Source organism: Callithrix jacchus, chromosome 12 (assembly GCF_049354715.1).
Source record: "Callithrix jacchus isolate 240 chromosome 12, calJac240_pri, whole genome shotgun sequence".
Classification (NCBI taxonomy): domain Eukaryota; kingdom Metazoa; phylum Chordata; class Mammalia; order Primates; family Cebidae; genus Callithrix; species Callithrix jacchus.
This window is the reverse complement of record NC_133513.1, coordinates 15,138,517-15,160,967: the sequence shown is the minus strand read 5'-3', so window position 1 is coordinate 15,160,967 and position 22,451 is coordinate 15,138,517. Positions and strand designations below refer to the sequence as shown.

Below are 22,451 nucleotides of genomic sequence, written 5' to 3'. Positions count from 1 at the left end.
GTAGACTAGCTGAATAAATTCAGTGCTCACGAGGTGCACATTTGTCACCAAAAGGTGACAGCAAAAGCATCATCTCAGTGAAAAAGCAGGGGGGGAAAGAGAAAGAAAGAAGGCCAGAGGGCACTTCCGTCCCCATCAAAATAAGAGTGATGAGGCGCCTCGAAGAGTCCATTCTTGGGATTTGTTTCAGAGACAAGTCAACCGTAACTTTCTGATTTTATTTTTCTGTTAGTCTTTGTTTTGCTTTGAATACATCTGTTTTGACTATGCCACCGTAAAGCAATACTTAATGCCCCGAGTAGACACCGATTTGTCACTGAACACATTAAATATGATCTTCAGTACAGCTCTTTGCAGACATCACCCCATCCCCATCCGCTGGGCTCTCTTTAGAGAGAATGGAAAAGTGTCAAAGCACAGCTGAGGATTCCCGTGTGGCATGGGCCAGAGTTTGTGTCCTGGTGTGTCTACCCACCTGGCATGAAGTAAGTCTCCAGCAAAGTTCAGAGAAGAGCAACATCTCTGAACTAAGTTTAAACTCAGGGGTTGGCGATGCCAGCATTTCTATCTAAGTTGAAAAAGCTAGGGATTTACAAAGCAAAATCTTCTCCTCTCTGACCTTCCTGAAACCTTCCTGGCAGAAACTCAGCTTCCACCATGCCTCCTGAGACACATCTCTCCTATCACTCTGACAGCTGGCACAGCCAGGCACTGAGTGGCATCTGTATGAACAGCCCACATAAACTGAGTGCTGTACCCTAGCCTTTGCTCCAAGTGCCTCTCCAGTAATAACTTGTTAAATCCTCCTAATAATTCCAGAAGGTAGGGACTGCTGTTATTCCCATTTTACAGATGAGAAAACTGATGCCCAAAGAAGGTAAGGAAGCTGCCCAGAAATGCACAGTTAGGGGTGATGGAGAGAGGATTTGATTTCAGGCAGTCTGCATGCATTCTTCCTTGGAAAGCCTGCCCCGAGCTTCAGTTTGGGAGTCTCACACTGTGGCATAAAGTGAGATGAAGGCAAGGAAGGTAAATTCCCTAGCATGCTGGAAAGAAAACAAATCAATGTCTATACAAGGCAAGCAACAGGCAGGGAAGCAAAACCTTGGCTCAGAAAGAACTTTTTAAAAAAATTGTTTTGATCAGTGTAACCAGAGGGAAATTAAAGCTGTACCAAAAGCCCAGGCTGGGTATAGTCATTACAGGAAACATATTTTTCCCCTTTGGTATCAAGCAAATTAATAGATTCAAACTATGGCAAATTCCACAAATGTCACTATAGAATAAGTAAGATTTTTTCTTTATTTCTTCTTATAAAAAAGAAGTCGGGGGGAGATACATGTGCGGAACATGCAGGTTTGTTACACAGGTCTACATGTGCCACGGTGGTTTGCTTAACCTGTTAACCCATCCTCTGAGTTCCCTCCTCTCACCTCCCAGCCCCCAACAGGCCCTGGGTGTGTGTTATTCCCCTCTCTGTGTCCATGTGTTCTCAATGTTCAACTCACACTTATAAGTGAGGACATGTGGTGTTTGGTTTTCTGTCCCTGTGTTAGGTTGCTGAGGATGATGGTTTCTATCTTCATCCATGTCCCTGCAAAAGACATGATCTTTTTATGGCTGCATAGTATTCCATGGTGTATATGTGCCACATTTTCTTTATCCAGTCTATCACTGATGGGCATTCAGGTTGGTTCCATGACTTTGCTATTGTAAATAGTACTGCAGTAAACATATGTGTGCATGTGTCTTAATAGTAGAATGATTTATAATCCTTTGGGTATATACCCAGTAATGGGATTGCTGGGTCAAATGGTATTTCTGGTTCCAGATCCTTGAGGAATCACCATACTGTCTTCCACATGGTTGAACTAATTTACAATCCCACCAACAGTGTAAAAGCGTTCCTGTTTCTCCACAGCCTCATCAGCATCTGTTATTTCCTGACTTTAATAACCACCATTCTGACTGGTGTAAGGTGGTGTCTCATTGTGGTTTTGATTTGCATTTCTCTGATGATCAGTGATGTTGAGCTTTTTTTTTACATTTTTTGGCCATGGAAATGTCTTCTTTTGAGAAGTGTTTATATCCTTTGCCCACTTTTTGATGGGATTGTTTGCCTTTTTCTTGTAAATATGTTTCAGTTTGAATAAGTAAGATCTTGAGTCTCCCCAAACATGTCTCCCTTTGCACTGCTATTCCCTCTGCCAGAAATACCTTTCTTCCCCTTCGCATTTAAGAGGCCTGCTCTCACCCTGAAGCCCCAACTGAAACATGGCCACTTCATGAAGTTTTCCCCCAGCTCCCTTCTCTCTGTTTCCAAAAGACTCGTGTTTATCATGCTTCATAGTGCAGGGACCACAGCTTACTATGCTGCAAGATCATGTAAGCAAACAAAGTGGATGAGGCAGACAATAGGGAGTAGTGGGGAGTAGGTCAATAAGGTTTGGCTCTGTGTCCCCATCCAAATCTCACCCTGAATTACAATCCCCATAATCCCCAGTTGTCAAAGGCAGGACCAGGTAGAGGTAACTGAATCATGGGGGTGGTTTCCCTCATGCTGTTCTCGTGATAAAGGGTGAATTCTTATGCCATCTGATGGTTGTATAATCATCTGACATTGTCTGCTTTCACTTACTCCATCCTGCAACCCTGTCAAGAAGGTGCCTGCTTCTTCTCCTTTGCTTTCTGCCATAACCATAAGTTTCCTGAGGCCGCCCCAGCAATGTAGAACTGAGTCAATTAAAGCTCTTTCCTTCATAAATTACCCAGTCTTTGGTATTTCTTCATAGCAGTGTAAGAAGAAACTAATACATATAAGGACTGAAGAAAATTTGCCTTGCTGCAGGGAGGAAACACCACTCAGCTCCAACCAATTATTGCCATGTGAGAGGACTAGTCCTATATTGCCGAATGCGATATTTTTCAAGGGAAACCAGTGATCCATAGATATGGGAAAGATCCCTTAACTTTTCAATGTTGGCCTCTGAGTTTTTAAATGTTTTAAACCCTATGCAGGCCATTAATAACCTGTGCCTACTGGTTACTTGCTTGTGTGCCTTCCTCTAAAACTAAATATTGAGACTCTTAGAGGTTTGACCGTAGTTAAGAAATGTTCAAATCCTGGCTCTGCGACTTGCCGGGCTGAGCAACATGTAGTTCATTATTTAACTTCTCTCAATGTTCTCATCTTCATAAGTTCATAATAATGCCTACTCTCTAGAGTTTCTGTGAAAGTCCATTAGCTAATATGAGCTTGGCACAAGATACATGCTCAATAACTGTTAGTCATCAACATTCTTATCATCGTCACCATCACCATCATCATCATCACTGTAACGTCACCACTGCCATCATCATCTGCATCATTGTCCACATCATCACCACCATCATGTCGTCATCATCATCATCAACATCATCACGATTATCATGGTCAACACCATCATATCACCATCATTGTCCACATCATCACCATCTCTGTTATCACCACTGTCAACACTATCACCATAATTACTGTCATCATTGTCAATATCAGCATCGCCGTCACCATCATCACTGTCAACATCACTATCATTGTCATTGTCATCACCATCATTTATGACCATCATCATCACTGTTATCACCATTGTCATCAGCAGCAGCAGCAGCACTGTCACCACTAGCATCAACATCATTCCTGCCATCATCATCATCATCTTTGTATCCCCACTCCCTAGCACAATACCTGTTATATAACAGGCTGTGTATTCAATGTTTATTAAGAAATAATATTAATATTTGAATAGAGGACTAAAATCACAATATTGAAATAGGAAGTTAGAAAACTTCCAATCTGTTACACATCTTCCAATCTCTTCAAGGTCTCCAAGGCAGTTTGGCTCTATGGTCAGTGTATTTCCAGGTAATTGGGTAGGAATATGTTTGTGAAACACAGCTATCTCTAGAACTTGGACCTGTTATAGTTCTCTCCTAATAAACCTGTAGGTGATAGGATAGAGAGCTAACAGCAATGTGCCTAGCTAAAATACTCGCTTTCAGGTTTCCTTACAACTTGGGGTGGCTAATGATACAGTTCTGGCCAATGAGATATAGATTGGTATCCCTGAGGAAGCTTCGCCTTCTCCAAACAAAAGATTCTCAAGGAGGAATCTTTTCTTCACCCTTCATCCCTTTCCCTTCCCCCTGCCCGGAATGTACAAATAACACCCAGAAGTGTGGCAGCCATCCTGAGACCTTGAGGACAAAAAGCAGCCACAAAAGGTTGCAGAGCAAGAAGATAGAAGGAGCCAGGTTCTGGGAAGACTCCCTCGAGCTGCTACTACAATTAGTTCAGCCATAAAGCTTGTTTTGCATTTATTTCACTGTAACCGATATCATAGAGAACACTCTGGGAATAGTACAGACTTGATTTTTGCTTGCTGTAATTGCATTTGTGAAAAACTCTAGATGAATGCAGAATATGGAACTCAACTAAACTGAGCTGTGTAGGAATTAAAAAGAAGGGCACACACTTGCATGCACACACACCCCTCAAACATTTACCCACTTCTCCAGTTCACCATGTGTGTTATGAACCACACCCATCTATGTCTGGCATCACAACTTTCTGTCTCATTTCAGATAACCATCTTTCCACCCCTTCGCTGTAATTTGTAAGCTGCAACCCTTCCAACACCCATTTCCACAAACAAACGTCAGGTTATTTTCAAGGTGAAGTGCCATATTTATTGTAGTATTTATGTATTGCTCAACTGTTTAACATGTATGAAAGTATGCCACTTTTTAACTGGACTTCCATCTTTTCTTATTTTTATAAGTACATAGCGGGTGTATATACTGATAGGGCACATGAGATATCCTGAGACAGGTATGCAGTGCGTAACAATCACATCATGGAGAACGGGGCATCCATCCAATCAAGCATTTACCTTTTGTGTTAGAAACAATCCAATTATACTCTTTTAGTTATTTTCAAATGCACAACTAAATTATTATTGACTATAGTCCCCCTGCGGTGCTATCAAATACTCGGTCCTACTCATTCTTTCTGTCTTTATTTTGTTTCCATTGACTATACCTACCACAACCTCTCCTGCTGCCCTTCCCAGCCTCTGGTAACCTGGACTTTCTTCTTTTGTTTGTGTGTCCCTGATGAAGTTTTTAAGTGTTGTGCCCCAATCCCATTTTTCCCTTAAGCTTGAGGTTTTTCTGTTTCTGGTTTTTTGTGGGGTTTTTGTTGTTGTTGTTTTGAGATGGAGTCTCATTCTGTCACCCAGGCTGGAGTGCAGTGGCGCAATCTCAGCTCACTGCAACCTCCCAGGTTCAAGTGATTCTCCTGCCTCAGGCTCCTGAGTAGCTAGGATTACAAGTGCCACCACCACACCCAGCTAATTTTTGAATTTTTGGTAGAGACGGGATTTTGCCATGTTGGCCAGGCTAGTCTCGAACTCCTGACTTCAGGTGATCCACCCAACTTGGTCTCCCAAAGTGCTAGGACTAAAGGTGTGAGCCACCTCATCTGGCCAAGCTTGAGGTTTTTATTGTGCAATTTTGCATAATGCTGTGATTCTGAGTGCCTATGTCCTGTTATAGCAGAACTCACTGTACTCATTTGGACTGCTTAGCTCTGCACTTCTTGTCACATGAAAAAAAGTTACAGTGTTTAAACCTCTATTACCTACAGCCATACACATCCCTGATTGATACGCTGATATGTAAAATCTAGCATTAGAACTTCTGACATTTGGCAAGGTTGACAAAGAATCTTATTTGGGTTATATTTAGAATACCAGATTGCATAGCCCAAAGGTTAAGGGTCTCCCCGAATAAGTGTCCCTCCATATTTCTTCCCTACACCACAAGTGCGAATCACATGTGAGTGGGGGACCAAAGTGCCATGTCAGAAAGTGGGAGAAAGTCACGTGAGGACTTCAGAAGCTATTGTAATTTGGAATTTATAAAAATCCGTGTGAAAACTTTTCTTAAGTGAGGCTTGGGTGCGGGCATTTTATGAGGCCCATGTTGTGGGATGTTGTGATTCTTCCCAGAGCAGTGAGGGGCTCTCCCTGGTTGATTCAGTGAGCTTGGGGCTTTTCCTACTATTGACACTGCCACTTGAACAATTACTTGAACAATTGCAGCAGCTACTAGTGACCTAAGAAAGGGGACAAGAAGGCTTCTAATATGGGCTTTCATTTGAGGTTCAATTTTTCAGTAATACATTGAAAAAGCTGGGTGAGGGCCAGGCATGGTGGCTTACACCTGTAATCCCAGCACTTTGGGAGGCTGAGATGGGCAGATCACAAGGTCAGGAGATCTAGATCATCCTGACTAACTAACCCAATGAAACCCTGTCTCTACTAAAAATACAAAAATAATAGCCAGGCATGGTGGCACATGCCTGTAGCCCTAACTACCCAGGAGGCTGAGGCAGGAGAATCACTTGAACCTGGGAGGCAGAGGTTGCAGTGAGCCAAGATCGCACCACTGCACTCTAGCCTGGGTGACAGAGCGACTCCATCTCAAAAAAAAAAAAAGAAAAGAAAGGAAAAAAAATAAAAAGCTGTGTGGGAAAAGTGATTCACAGAGTGGCACCTCACCCCTTTGCTCTCCACCCCACATCCTGATAGCTAGGTTATCTAGCCCCATTTAGGCTCCCCTAATCTGTGGCATCTTCCCTGTCTCCCCAAGCCGGAGATGCCCCCAGCGAGTATTGGCCTGAGCACCAATAGTTATTTTTACTGCTTGATATGGTTTGGCTGTGCCCCTAGCCAAATATCTTCCTGAGTTGTAGCTCCCATAATCCCCATGTCACGGGAAGTACCCAGTGGGAAATAATTAAATCATGGGTGGGTTTTTCCCATGCTGTTCTCACGATAGTAAGTCTCACGAGATCTGATGATTTTATAAAGGACAGTTTCCCTGCACACTTGCCTACCACTGTGTAAGAGGTGCCTTTGTTCCATCTTCACATTCTGCCACAATTGTGAGGCATGTGAAATTGTTAGTCTATTAAACCTCCTTTTCTTTGTAAATCACCTAGTCTTGGGTATTTCTTCATAGCAGTATGAAAATGGACTAATACACAGCTCTTACTTGTTCCTCACTGGGAGAGAAATAAGATGCATAGACATTTGGAATTTCGTAAAAATGGTAATGTCGGATTTGTATTTCATTTAATTATTTGTTTTATTTATTCATTTATTCATTTGTTTACTTACTTATGTGTTTTGAGACAGGGTCTCTGTCACCCAGGCGGGGCTCAAGCCACCCTCCTGTCTAAGCCTCCTGAGCAGCTGGAGGGTGCTTCCCACCACCACATCTAGCTAATTTTTTTCTTGTTTTGTAGAGATGCAGTCTCACTATTTTGCCAAGGCTGGTCTTGAACTCCTGGCCTCAAACGATCCTCCCACCTTGACCTCCCAAAGTGCTGGGATTATAAGAGTGACCTACCACACCCAGCCCATGTCAGATTTTTAGAAGTTTTAGGCATGTCTTCATGAACCACACATGTGTAAGTGAGCTTTCTAGTCCAGCTTTGGGTTCAACATATAACCAGAAATGTCCAATTTGTATAAACAGACCAATCACTTATTCTCTCAACTCAGTAGTCTTTGTCTTAATTTATAGTACCCTAGTGCAATAGCTACAAAAGAGGACTGAATCCTGTGAGCCATGACAGAATGATGGAACTAAAGTTTTTCATATCCTGCCCTCCCGTCTGCCACAGTAGCTTCTCCCTCTTCATTTCCAGTACCCCCACCTTCCCTACAAGGCAGGGATGAAAGGATACCGTGATTAGTCCCCTGTGTTGCTGCATTTGAAGGGGGTTACTCCACAAGAGGCAGAGAGTGTCCCTCATGGTCAGGAAAGCCTGCTCAACAGCAAAAGCATCAACAATTTGAGTGACACAGGGGAGGTGGAAGGAAAGAAAGTGTGCTGGAAACTGACAAAACTGTTGGCCTCAAGTCCTTAAGTGAATACACCTGATTAAAGTCTCTCTGAAGGGGATGAGGGAGGACAGCCAGCAGCCTCCTTCCTGATGCGGCTCCTAGTGAGTGCTTTTACTACAAAGCACTGGCATTTTAATACATTCTTGAGGTTAAGCCACCATCCCCATGATCTGGCTTTAGGCCTCTTTTATCCTCCTAAACGAAACCTCCTACCCACTACACAGTAACTCCCTCTTCTCCTTTTCTCATCGTCCCTTGCAACCTCTCATGTACTTTCTAGAAGTCTCTATGAATTTGCCTATAAGTGGAATCATACAGTATTTGTTCTTTTGTGTCTGGCTTATTTCACTTACTGTAATGTTTTTAAGGACCATCGATGTTGTAGCATATGTCAGAACTTCATTTATTTTCATGGTTAAATAATATTCTGTTGTCAGTATGTAATACATCGTGTTTATTCATTCTTCTGTTAATGAACATCTAGGTCATTTCACCTTTTGGCTATGAGCATTGGTGTACAAGTATCTGTACGAGTTCCTGCTTTCAATTCTTTGGGGTATGTACCTAGGAGCAGAATTTGTGGTTCACAGGGCAGTTCTGTTTAGTTTTTGGGAAACCGCCAATCTTTTTTGCACAGCACCACACAATTCCACATTCCCACTAGTAATGCGTGAAGATTCCAGTTTCTGTAACTCTCACCAGAGCTTGTCATTTTGGTTTTTATTAGCAGCAGCATCAATATTATTCTTGCCATCCTAGTGGTTATAAAGTTGTATGTCATTGTGGTTTTGATTTGCATTTCCCTATTGACTAATGACTTGCAATAGTTTCACATGTATTTTGGCCATTTGTTTATTTTCTTTGGAAAGAGTGTCTATTCAAGCTTTTTGCTCATTTTTAATTGAGATGTTTGGAGAGAAATATTATTGATGTTATCTGAGTCCTTGGATTCAACCATACCTGAAATCTAGCCTTTTTCAGTCACAAGAATCAAGAAATGTTCTTTCTTCTCATTAAGCTATGTTCGTGATCTCTGCTGCAACCAAAAACTTCTGACAAATAAGTCTGGGGGAACAAACCCGGGTTCAGATCTACTACTTAAGTCGCCAACTAGTGGCCAATACAGTGAATTGCACCTGCAGGTATGTTTATCTCTGCCGGGATTTTTCCTTAAATCGCCGTCTAGTAGCCTATAAAGTGAATTGCACCTGTAGATACGTTTATCTCTGCCAGAATTTTTTTTTTTTAAGTCAGCGACTAAGTGGCCAATAAAGTGAAGTGAATTGCACCTGCAGGTATGTTTATCTCTGGCAGGATTTTTTTAATAGCCAACTTTTTTTTTTTAATTAAGGCATTTTAATCAAAATCTGAAGAATGACAATGAGGTGGGGCTGACCAGGAGCTGCCTCCTTGAGTCATATCAGCCACTCTCTAATTTATTCAAATCCTGCCTGCCCCATTTTATTCATGTATGTTTCCTGCCTGACCCCTGCAGGCTTTTGAGTTTGCAATCCCCAAGCTAAAAGACGTGCAGATTTTCCAAGTCCCTCCACAGTTCTCTTAATAGTTAAAGTGAGATTGATAATAATAATAATAATATATATATATACTTTGAAGATTATTATGTGGTTTAGGTATCAATAACATTAATAGCTGAATTTATATCATTTTTGGTGGGGAGACAGAGTTTCACTCTTGTCACCCAGGCTGGAGTAGAATGGTGTAATCTCGGCTCACTGCAACCTCTGCTTCTTGGGTTCAAGTGATTCTCCTGCCTCAGCCTCCTGAGTAGCTGGGATTACAGGTGCACACCACCATGCCCAGCTAAACTTTTTTGTAATTTTAGTAGAGACAGCGTTTCACCTTGTTGACCAGGCTGGTCTCAAACTCCTGACCTTAAGTGATCCACCTGCCTTGGTCTACCAAAGTACTGGGATTACAGGCATGAGCAACCATGCCCAGCCATTATTATTATTGATGAATGTCCTTGTGGAAGATAAAGTCTTATGCTGGGCCCCATAATTCCTGGTAATCACATCCTTGTGAGTTCCCTCCCTTTCAGTGTGGACACAACCTGCGACTTGCTTCTAAGCAATAGACTGGCAAAACCGATGGGCTATGTTTGATTAGATTACTACATTACATGAGATTGTAGCACCCATCTTGCTGGAACCTCTGTTTCTCTTTTATTGGATTTGAAGAAGCAAGTGCTCATGTTAAGAAGCTCTACACTGAAAGCAACTGAAAGTGGCCTCTAGGAACTGAAGACAAGAATCTGAAGCCCTTAGTCCCATAGAAAGGAACTGAATTCTGCTAACAACCAATGATGTGAACTTAGAAACAGATCCTCCCCCCGTTGAGCCTCAGATAAAACCACAGCCCCCAACGACACTTTGATTGCTGCCTTGCAGAAGACCCAGCTAAGCCATTCCAGACTCCTGACTCACAGAAACTGTGAGATAATAAATGTGAGTTGTTTCCAGCTGCTAAGCTCATAGTGATATTGCTATGTAGGAAAAGGTAACTAGTACAGTTTTTAATACATTCAGTGGTGGGAAGAGTATAGAAGAGATGGTCTACATAAGAAAGAAGAGAAAAAGTGACTTGTAGTTGATTTCTAATAAATTCCACAACTGCCATCAGTCACTCAACCAAAAACCACTAAATGCTTCGTTTTCCCATTTTCCAAGGACAGAGGCCCCCTCACTGCTTTCCCCAAACAAACATTGCTTTTGATGAAGAGAAGTTTTATGCAAATGAGACATCCCACTGGAGAGGACAGATGATCCTAGTGCAGGAGACCAAAGAAGAAATCTTATTCAATTGATCCTAAGGTATTTATGAAACCAATATTACAGGGCCTAATGTACAATACAGTGCACAGCTGGGACTTGAGGAAGTTCGTGACTGGATAAAGGAAAGTGGGGAGGGGGGGAAAGAGAGAGAGAGAGAGAGAGAGAGCACCCAGTCTTCCACCTGTTGTAGAACCGTGTGCGGTGCTGTAAGTGCAGAGATTAATGGCTCCTCATAGCCATAAATATATGTTTTTCCTCTTCAAGGAGTCCTGGGGAATGGGAATCTGGTTATAATTGGATGTGCTGCAATATGGTTTTCATTTACAATTGCAGTATGGAGAAAATTAAAAGAATAGCATAAAGCTTGAGTGCAGTGGTAATTTGAAATTCTGCTCATCAATATGCCAGCAGCAGCACTTCCTCCTACCTCACCCTCTCCTTCCTCTGCTTGGCATAGGCAATGCAGGGAAATGGGTGCCCTGGGACAAGGCAGGCGCTGGGAAGTTGGAAACTTTTCCAATTGGAACTGCCCTTCCTTTGGCTGGTATTCGAGACAGGGTAAATTTATTCCATCTCTGCCCTGTTTTGCCCATCTCAAATAGATTATGACAATTATCCAAGTGCAGAAATCAGGAGAATAAAGAAACTTTTCTTTCTCCTCCCCTCTGTCTGTCACCTTAGCTTTCAGGTCTCCTCAGTGGAGAAACTGGTCATTTCTCTAGAAGTTTGTGCTTATTTGTTAGCATGATGTCATCTCTGTAGATGCATTTACTAAAGAGAGGATGTCCAAGGAGATGACAGATGTAAAATGCATTGCACTTCTTTCCCAGTGCACTGGAGGTGCTTCACAAGTGGTATGCTTCCTGCACTCCTTCATTTGTTTCCATGTCACTCACCTCCTTCCAAGCCTGGCCTCACTCACACTTCTTACTGAAATGCTTTAGGATTGGATCCTGAGTCTAGTCCAATAGTTCTCAAAGTACCAAGTGTGGTCACTGCATCAGTGTCGTCAGCATCAGCTGGGAACATGTTAGAAAGGCAAACTCTCAGGCCCCACCACGGACCTACTGAATTTGGAACTTGAGCATGGGGACCATCAATCTGAGTGGAAGCCAACCAGGGAATCTGATGCAGGCTCAGGTGGGATAACGACCATTTCAGTCCTTCCCTCGGCATCCCCTTCAATGCCTTTTGGATCATCCACATGACTTTCTTTTACCACAAACTCTGGATTCACTGGAATTATTTCTGGGAAAAAAAAAGCAGCCATGTTGTCAGAGCTTAGAAATCTATTACAGAGATTTATTTTTCTTCCTATGGGTTGTAAGAGGATTTAACAAATATTAATTATAACTTATTGATTCATTCTTTGGTTGCTCTACTCTGAGGATCTTTCATGTGTAGGTATATCTCCTTTCAGGGCTGTGCTGGTAATGTTTAACACCTGGCTCTCCAGGAACAGAAACCACTGCCGTGTAGCATTTGCCAGTTTCTGTGGTGTAAATGCTCCCACCCTGACCTATATCAACTCACTGAGAAGATGTGGGAAGAGATGTGTACAATCAGTTCTCACCAGTTCACACTAGGTGGTACCAGCACCCCACAGCCTGCTTTGCAACAAGAACCAGCATTTCTCAGAGTGGAGAATATTCTTTGGCACCCCCTCTTCCGACCTCTCCTGCTAGCTGGAGTTGGGGGAATGTTACTGCCTCAGCAATTAGGGGAGTAGATCACTTGAGTCTCTTCCCAACAATTTCATCCTTTCTGTTCATGCCGTATTCTGTGGGCGGACTTGCTGATTGGACTGGTAACAGATAGAGACAGTCAGAGGCACACATTGTGCTAGCTGGCAGGGCCCTGTGATAAAGGCAGAAACCAACTGGACCCTTCTTTCTCTTCTATACTCATGTACATTTGGCTCCCTTCCCTCTTCCCATTTATCTTTCTATGTCATGAATTAAGGAGACAAAGCAGCACTTGATTTCCTTTCCTATGGCTGGCAGCGTTGGTAGAACCCGCGTGGCTCATGTACCCAGTCCTGATGAATTCTAAGGTGTCCAATTCAGGAAGCCCCCTTGGACTTTCAGACCCAGACACGCATACAAAAGAGACCCAGTCCAGGTGTGGTGGTTCACACCTGTAGTCCCCATGACTTGGGAGGCTGAGCCAAGAGGATCTCTTCAGGCCAGGAGTTCAAGACCAGCCTGGGCAACATAGGGAGACCCCATCTCCACAAAAAATAAAAATAAAAACTATTTTTACATTAGCTGATATGGTGGTATGTACCTGTAGTCCCAGCTACTCGGGAGGCTAAGGCAGGAGGATCACTGAGCCCAGGAATTTCAGGCCGCAATGAGCTATGATTGCAACATGGCACTCCAGCCTGAGTGACAGAGCAAGACCCTCATCTTGAAAACTGAAGAGAGAGAGAGACAAAACTCTGGAAACAGAGGACATCAGGCAACAGGCACTGCGTCCACCATAAATACAGCCTGCACTGTATTCCCTCCTTGATCATGGTCCTTGTCTGTAAGGTAACCTTAGCCAGGAACCCTGAAATCCTACCTCCTAGCACACTGCTCTGAAAACTGAGGGACTCCATGCTTTATGGCATAACAAGAGCCTGGGTTTGGGTCAGATGGTCCTCGGCTGAAATCCCACCCTACCACTTATGAGCCAAGTACTCTTGAACAACTGCTTAACCTCTCTGAGCTTCAGTGGACTGATCTCTAGAATGGGAACAGTAAGAGCTACCTCTCAGGATTCCAGATGAATGAGATGGCATACGTAAGACATTTAGTGCTTTGCTGCTGCTTTCTTTCGCTCAGGCCCATGGCGCCAGCAAGATGGGCAAGTGTCATGGGCTTCCTACTGCCAGGAAGCTCCACAGTCACCCACGAGACCAGCAGTGGCGTGATACACAGTACAAGAAAGTCCATTTGGGCACAGCCCTGAAGGGCAATCCTTTTGGAGGTGCTTCTCATGCAAAAGGAATTGTAATGGTAGGAGTTGAAGCCAGACAGCCAAATTCTGCCATTAGGATGTGTCAGGGTCCAGCTGACCAACGATGGCAAGAAAATCACAGCCTTTGTACACACTGATGGTTGCTTGAACTTTATTGAGGAAGATGATGACGTTCTAGTTGCTGGATTTGGTCGCAAAGTTCATGCTGTTGGTGATATTCCTGGAGTCCACTTTAAGGCTGTCAAAGTAGCCGACATCTCTTTTTTGGCCCTATACAAAGGCAAGAAAGAAAGACCAAGTTCATAAATTTTAATGGTGAGAACACTGTAGTAATACATGTTCATATACCAAAAGAAAAAAGAAAGACATTTAGTATGGTGGCTGGCATACAGCAGCTGCTCAATAAACGAGGCATTTTCTAAATCTTATTCCATGGTGCCTTGAACTCAAAGATGGTTCTGTGTCTCAAGTTCAGCCCTTTAAGTGCTCCTGTGCCCTCTACAGACTGCGTGTGTCCACTGCCAATCACCTGCCTCCACTCCCTCCTCTGGGCCAGAGCAGCAAACACTGCAGGCCATATGGGGCCCCGCCATGGTCAGTCCAGTCCCACGTGGTAACTGTGATGTGGTTCCCTTTGCCCCACATCCGGCTGTTCATTTACCCTGGCCCATTCAGGCAGACTTTTTTTCTACACAAAGTGCAGTATTTGCAGTCAGGGGCCATTCTCTCACCTTGCAAACCTCCTTCAGGGAATCAAGGGCCAAGTCGAAGTTTTCTCCTTCACTGTTCAAGGACCAGTGCAAATCAAGGGATATGGCTGAGTTTTGTTTCAGTATACCTGAACAACGTGGGTCAAAGGATATATAATTACAGTTTCCCAGGAGGAAGCCATTCAAGAGATTTGTGCAGCAAGGTGACTGTAGTTAATGACACCATATTATATTCTTGAAAAGTGCAGAGAGGAGATGTTAGGTGCTTGCATCACAAAAATGATTACTATGTAAAGTTATGCAATTGTTACTTAGCTAGATTTAACCATTCCACAAGGTATACATACTTCAAAGCATCATGTTGTATACACAATGTTACTAGGTTGGTGCAAAAGTAATTGCATTTTTTGCTATTACTTTTAATGGCAATGTTTTATAAATTTAGGTAACCTTATATAAGGCTTTTAAATGTTTAATTAAATATTAAAAATTAAATATATTAAAAATTTATTTAATATTAAATAAAAATTTAATTTATTTTTAAAATTATGATGTCCTTATATAGGGATGAGTGTGTCCAGGAGCATAGAAGGAAAGATGCCTTCTAAGGGTGATGCAGCTGGTGCCCCATTCTTCATTCTGGCTACCAAAGTAAAAAGAAATTGTGGGGCTGCTCGCTTACTGTGCACACGAATCACCTGGATCGTTAAATGCCAATTCTGATATAGTAAATCTGGGGCAGGCCTGAGATTCTGCATTTCTGCCAAGCTCCCAGGTGAGGTTCATGCTGCAGGTCCATCGACCACACTTTGAACAGGAAGAAACTAGACAGTAACGACACTGGCGCCTGGAACACTGGGGAAATACTGGCCAGCAGGGTAGAAAGCGGTGGTCTAATGAATTCAAGAACAAATGAGATGGCCGGGCATGGTGGCTTGCACCTGTAATCCCAGCACTTTGGGAGGCAGAGGCAAGGGGATCACTTGAGGTCAGGAGTTCAAAACCAGCCTGATCAACATGGTGAAACCCTGTCTCGATGAAAAATACAAAAATTAGCTGGGCATGGTGGTGCAATACCTGTAATCCCAGCCACTCAGGAGGCTGAGGCAGGAGAATAGCTAGAACCCGGGAGGTGGAGGTTGCAGTGAGCCAAGATCACACCACTGCATTCCAGCCTAGGTGACAGAGTGAGACTCCATCTCAAATAAAAAATTAAAAAATAAAGACATGGACCCATCACAAGCAGTAAAATCTTTCCTGTGCCATCTCCCTCCCCTTAATCTGCTTGCTCAACCTCAGCTCTGCAGTCCTCCCCAAAAACTCATTCCCCAAATCTCTTAAAAATTTTTACCACCTCCCTGAGAAAAAGGGAATGAGAGCCCTCATCTTCTAAAAGGGAAAGGCCTCCCCTCCCTGGACACACCTCCCTCTCCCCAAGCTGCAAAGCCCTAAGGCTGAGTCAGTTTTCAACTACTGAAGAGATTGCTAGTCACCTAGTAATTTTCACTTTCTCTCGTCTCTACTAAAAGAACCTCATTTCATGTACCAGTGTTACCAGCTAAAGGAATATGTCCTGGTCTCTTTAATCAATGGGGTTAATCAATGTTATACATGCAAAAGTTGTTGGGTGGAGTTCCCAGGGAGTTTCTTAATAAAAAGACTGAACCAACAAGGAGATGTGCCGTTTTTCTTTACCCTTTGCCTCCTACTTCCTGTCTGGAAAAGCTGATGTGATTGAAGAAGCTCCAGCAGCCATACTGAACGATGAGGCACTTTGAATATAAAAGCCCACATTTTAGTGGAGAAAAAAAATCATGAGGAGCCTGAGTCTTTGATGATCACGAAGCCATCCTACCATCTCTAAACTGCTATGCATATGTACAAGAAAAATGAACATCTATCTTATGTAAGCCACTCTTACTTTAGTTTTCTTTACTATGCAGCTGAATCTTATCCTAATAGATACAGTAATCCCTAGCTGAAAGATTTTATTCCAAATTCATGAACTCAGTAGTTCTCAAACTTTGGTGTGGACCAGAGTCATGTGGAGAGCTTGTTAAAATACAGATTGCTGGGTTCCATCCTGAGAGTTCCTGATTTGGTTGTGCTGAGGTGAAGGCTGAGAATCTGCATTTTTTACACATCCTATGGATGCTGATGCTGAGGTTGATGCTGGTGCTCTGGGACCACACTGTGGGAACGACTGTGCTAGCTCACTGCTAATCTACGTGGGTAATTTTCTTATTAGACATTATAAAGAAAACAAGCCAATGGGAACTGAGTCACTCTTGTTTTCCCTTTTGTGAGCCTAAGAATTCCTTTCCTGGACATACTGAACTGTACCTTTTGCCTATTGCCTTTTCTTTTTTGGCAGTGTGCCCCTCTATGTCTGCTGTTATAAGAACCCTTGCTAAGTTGCTAACATAGACTTTTAGTTCTGGCAAAGATCCACAGTTAACGTAAACCTACAGCTTGTGAGCACTTTATCTTTTCTATTTTCCCTTGATTTTTAATGCCAAGGTTTTCACAGACAAGAGCTTAAAATTGTGTGGCACAAAAGGTTTTTGCGTTTACAGCTTTGAGTTTTGCTGTTTTATTTTGCACTTGAAGACAGTATACTTCATTTCCCTCTAACATAGTATTTGATTCCTTATCTCCACAGCAGTCTAGTTCCTCCCACTGTCAAATGTGAATGTTTTTCTCTAGCATACTTTCTAGTCAGCCCAGTCATTTCCCTCTTCCAGAGCCCCCAAAGCAATAGTAATGTCACTGGACAAATTCTTTTGCCAGCCAGCATCGGTTTTACTGTATTTTAGTGAAAACATCCTGGTTTCTACTTAAAAATGACCTCCCCTCACTCAGCCCTAGTGGAACATGTTACCCAGCTATGACCAATCAGACCCCACCATCCCCTTATTCGGGGATAAATTCAGTCCCCCTCCAAAGTCAGGTGTCAGCTTCCTAAACCCTGGGACCTCAATATATGACTATATTTGGAGACTGGGTCTTTACATAGGTAATTAACTTAAAATGAGGTCGTTAGAGTGGGCCGTAAACTAATGACTAGTATCTTTATAAGAAGAGATAAAGACACAGACATACACAGAGGGAAGACTATATGAAGACACAGGGAGAACACAGCCATCCATAAGGCAAGGAGAGACCCCTCAGAAGAAATCAACCCTGCCTGTATCTTGATCTCAGATTACTAGCCTCCAGAATTGTCAGAAAATAAATTTCTCTTGTTTAGTTCACTTGGTCTGTGGTTCTTTGCTATGGCAGCCCTAGCAAACTAATATACTTCTGGCCCTGGAGTTGGCAGAGATTTTTCTGTAAAGGTTCAGACAGCAAATATTTCAGACTTAAAAATGGGTCATGTGGTGTATTAGTCCATTTTCACGCTGTTACAAAGATACTAGCAAGAGTGGGTAATTTACAAACAAAGGAGGTTTAACTGATTTACAGTTCTACCTGACTGTGAAGGCCTCAGGAAACTTACAATCATAGTGGAAGGGGAAGCAGGCACATCTTACATGATGGCAGGTGAGAGAAAAGAGAAAGTGAAGTGGGAAGAGCCCCTTATAAAACCATCAGCTCTCCTAAGAACTTTCTCACTATCATGAGAACAGTATGGGGGAACCACTCCTATGATGCAATCACCTCCCTCCCTCTACCTATGTGACTACAGATCCTTCCCTCAATACATGGAGATTACAATTAAAGATGAGATTTGGGTGGGGACACAGAGCCAAACATATCATATGGTCTCTGTTCCTGCTCACTTCTACTGTAGTGGCAAAGAAGTCATCATCAGTATGTTAAGTAAATAGATGTAGCCACATTTCAATGAAACTTATTAACAAAAACAGGCAACCTGCTCATAGACTGTGGTTTGCTGACTCCTGCCCTTAGTGATTGGTTCAAAAGTGAGCACCTGACTCTGGCCTGGCCAATCAGCAAGATTCTATTCCTCGGCAGAATGATCCAACGTGGGTAGCCAACTCAGGTAAGTCCAATTAGGGTGACTCTCAGAACTTGCTCCAAACACATAGGAAAAGGCAGTCTCTTCAGTGAACTGTAGTTAGGAGAATGTGAGGCTGAAGCTGTTGTCTTCAGAGTAAAACCCAAAGGCCTTTGCATGTCTCCAAGGCATCTCGAAATGCAGCCACATACCTGCCATCTTTCATCTTTTTTTACCAGAGACAAGTATTCTGCAGATGCACCACAAACACCTTAAGAACAAATGAGTAGTAATCAACAATTTACTTTTAAAGATATCTAAATAAGTGGGCTTGGCTTCTTTCTTGGATCCAGTTAACTAGAGAACTGTCAATTTCACTGTTTGAACACAACCCAAAACAACGTATTATGTTGTATTTACCTAGCACTTTATATAACAAAAGTTTTAACAAGACCCTGGGGGAAATGCAAGAGATAAGTCATTTATCAAGATTCTTTGAGAATGCCCAGAAAGAATGCAGCTTTAAAGGCATATCTGGTGAGTGATAAAGGGGCCTGAGGGATATCTGATTTTTTTTCATCCTAGTGTTATGAGATTCTTATTTAAATTGTTACACCTGAGCAAATTTAAACAGCAGCACTCGCACTGACTTTGTTGAGAGCCCGTCAGCTAAAGCTCAAACCTCTTGGTCCAGAACAAAGGGCGGTCCACATTTTTATACCAGTTTAGGGTCAGGGGGCAGTAAGCAGATTATTACAGAAGCAGAAGGAGCAAGTTAGGGGAGAAGGGGGTGCCTAACAAAAAGTCATACTTAAAATTGTTTTTTTACTCAGGATGTGGAGTAGCAGTGTGGGGTAGCAGTTAACCAGTTACAGATACAGGATGTACAGGGCCGGTGGGCCCTGTTTCTCAGAAAATTGATTACAAAGATGCCAGGTGTCTCAGACCACCAGCTTTCAGAACAGAATGCCCTACATAACTCAGTTCAGGGTGGGCAAAATGGAGTTGGCAGGATTGTTTAAAATGTATTCATTATAGCCAAGCTCAAGCTAGGGTATTTCATTATCATTAACAAAAGAATTCAACCTAGCATCCCAGGCAAATGCAAGATAATTTTTTTTTAATTAAAAATTGAAAAGGAATTGTTTTCTTTTCAGACTGATACTTATCAAAATCAGATGTAAGCTTGCTCAAGTCAAACAAGGCTTGCTGCCGTTGGCTAAAGCAGACCAAGCTGTGCTCCAGTAATAAGCAATGCCACAATCTCAGGAGCTTTCCACAGGTTTCTTCCTTGCTCCTGCAGAGACCTCTGTGAGTCTGGGCAGTTTTCTGGGGAAGCTGTCCTCTGTGCAGTGGTTGCTTTCATATGTGGCCCCTCCATTTTGACAGATGCTTCACTATGGATGGAGGGGAAAATAAAAATCAAAGAGAATCACACTCTGGCCCTTAAATGCTTCCACCTCTGAGTGACAATTAACACTTGTACTCCCATCCTGTTGGCCAGAACTAGTCACATTGTTTTGTCAGCTGCAGGGAACTGGGAAATGTAGGCCTTTAGGTGGCCAGGAAGAGGGGGATGATGGGAAATAGTGACTACCACAGTGGGATACCATCCGTAGCTGCCATCAGGAGGGATGAAAGGACAACATAATCCTTGCAAACCAAGGAGAAAAACGTAGAGAAGAATCAGGGATGCAAACAAGCAAAGGAGAGGAGGCTGAATTCAGCTGCTGCTCAGTTCAGTGGTTCCTCAAATTGTGCCCATGTACCCAGTGCCTGCACATGACACTGTTCACTGCCCTGTGGTGCAAGGGGAAAATAGAACAGGAAGTGGTCGTTGGAAAACTAAGGTGACAGTATAGCCAGGCATGGTGGGGTATGCCTCTAATCTCAAATACTTGGGAGGCTGAGATGGGAAGATCACTTGAGCCCAGCAGTTTGAGACCAGACTGGGCAACATAGTGAGATCCTGTAAGAAAAAAGGAGAGGAGGGGAGGGGAGGGGAAAGGAGGGGAAGATAGAGAAAGAAAGAGAGAGAGAAAAGAAAGAATGAGAAAAGAAAGGCTGACAGTATTATCCTTTACTATTGTTAAGCTGAAAATAACAAATGACCTTCCTACGTTTTTTGGTATTAAAACATTATTTCTTTTGCAAAATAATGATGATCATGGTTAGTAGTTGTTTATCTAATGTCCTGCCTTCGCAAAATAAGAATTTGGCAGTCACCCATACTTTTACCCATTGTTTTAAGCTACTGTCTCAGTCTATAAACCCAGATTCTGGGAGCCACTGATGTAGTAATGGTTTTGCCTAGAGCTTGCTATAGTTGTATAAGGAAATTTAGTTTTTTGAGCACTCATGCTGTGATATTCAGCGTATTTCCTCATTCCTTCCTTACAACAATGAGGAGGAAGGTATTATTTACAGAGAAGGCAACAGAGACTCAAGAAACTGCTTGTGGTTATAATGTCTCTGTTCCACTTTTCAGTGGTTTCCTGTCTGAAACTCATGATTCTAACTGAACCTACTGATTTCCCATCCCAAACCTGTTCTGGCCTCCAGCTCATGTCCAACCCCTCAGTAGCCTTCCTCATCCCCACCGAAGGCACCACCGTCCACACAGTTGCTTTGGTCAAAAACCTAGGGGTCATTCTTAACGCTTCCTTTCCTCTCCCCATCCTCTCAAATCCCACAGATCAAAGACTCCGTCTGCTGTTCTCCCAGTTGTATTTCAGGTTCATTCCCTTCACATCCCTCTGTAGCATCGCCTTTTTCAAGTCTCCCATCATCTGTCAGCTGAATCACACATTAGCTTCCTATCTGGCCCCCTTGGATCTATTTTTGCCCCATCTAACTCATTCCCTACCAATAGTCCAACTGACCCCTTATATTTTATTTTTAATAAAACAGACACAGGGTCTTGCAGTGTTGCCCAGGCTGGTCTTCAATTCCTGGCCTCAAGCAGTCCTCCTACTTCAGCCTCCCAAAGGGCTGGTATTAGAGGCATGAGCCACTATGTCTGGCCAACCCTCTTACAATTAAATTAGGCCATGAAGTATTTATTCCTCCTTAAAACCTTCCATGACTTTCCACTGAGCTTAGAAGTCAGCCCAGACTCTAGGATGGTGTCACAGGCTCCCATGACCCAAATCTGACCCTCCTCTCCAATGCCGTGTGATCTGACATCTCCCAGGCACACTGACCTTCCATCTGTGCCTAGAGTGTGCCAAGCTTTCCGCATCCTTTGCACGAGTTGTTCTCCATGACTGGGATGCTTGTCCTCCTGCTCCTCGTATGACTGGCTGCTTCTTCAGACTTCACTTAAACTGTTAGTGTGCAGCAGCTCCTGTCTCCATTATTCTCATGTTGGTCCATGGTTACTTCTTAGCGTGCATGACCATCTGTAATAATTTTGTGTATTGAGACATAGTCTCACTCTGCCACCAGCCTGGAGTACAGTGATACAATCTCGGCTCACTGCAAACTCCACCTCCCAGGTTCAAGCAATTCTCCTGCCTCAGCCTCCCGAGTAGCTGGGATTACAGGCATGTGCCACCATGCCCAGCTAAGTTTTTGTATTTTTAATGAGACAGGGTTTCACCGTGTTGGCTTGGCTCGTCACTACCTTGTGATCTGTCCACCTTAGCCTCCCAAAGTGCTTTACAGGCATGAACCATCGCACCTTGGCCTCCCAAAGGGATTACAGGCATGAATCATCGTGCCCAGCCTCTCCTACATTTTCTTCTAGTAATTTACAGTTTCTGGTCTTATATTTAAGTCTTGTAGAGACCTAAAGAGCGTGGTGGCTCACACCTGTAATCCCAGCACTTTGGGAGGCGAGATGTCAGGAATTCAAGACCAGCCTGGCCAACATGGTGAAAAATACAAAATTTAGCCAGGCATGGTAGCATGCACCTATAATCTCAGCTACTTCGGAGGCTGAGGCAGGAGAATTGCTTGAACCTGGGAGGCAGAGGTTACAGTGAGCTGAGATCATGCCATTGCACTCCAGCCTGGGTGACAAAGCAAGACTCCATCTCAAAAATAATAATAATTTTGTGCATTTATT

The 22,451-nt window shown here is 43.1% G+C and overlaps 1 pseudogene; it reads left to right on the top strand.

Annotated features, from left to right (window-relative positions):
- Positions 1-22,451, top strand: part of LOC128929241 (small ribosomal subunit protein uS12 pseudogene) — a 46,182-nt pseudogene extending 23,731 nt beyond the window's left edge.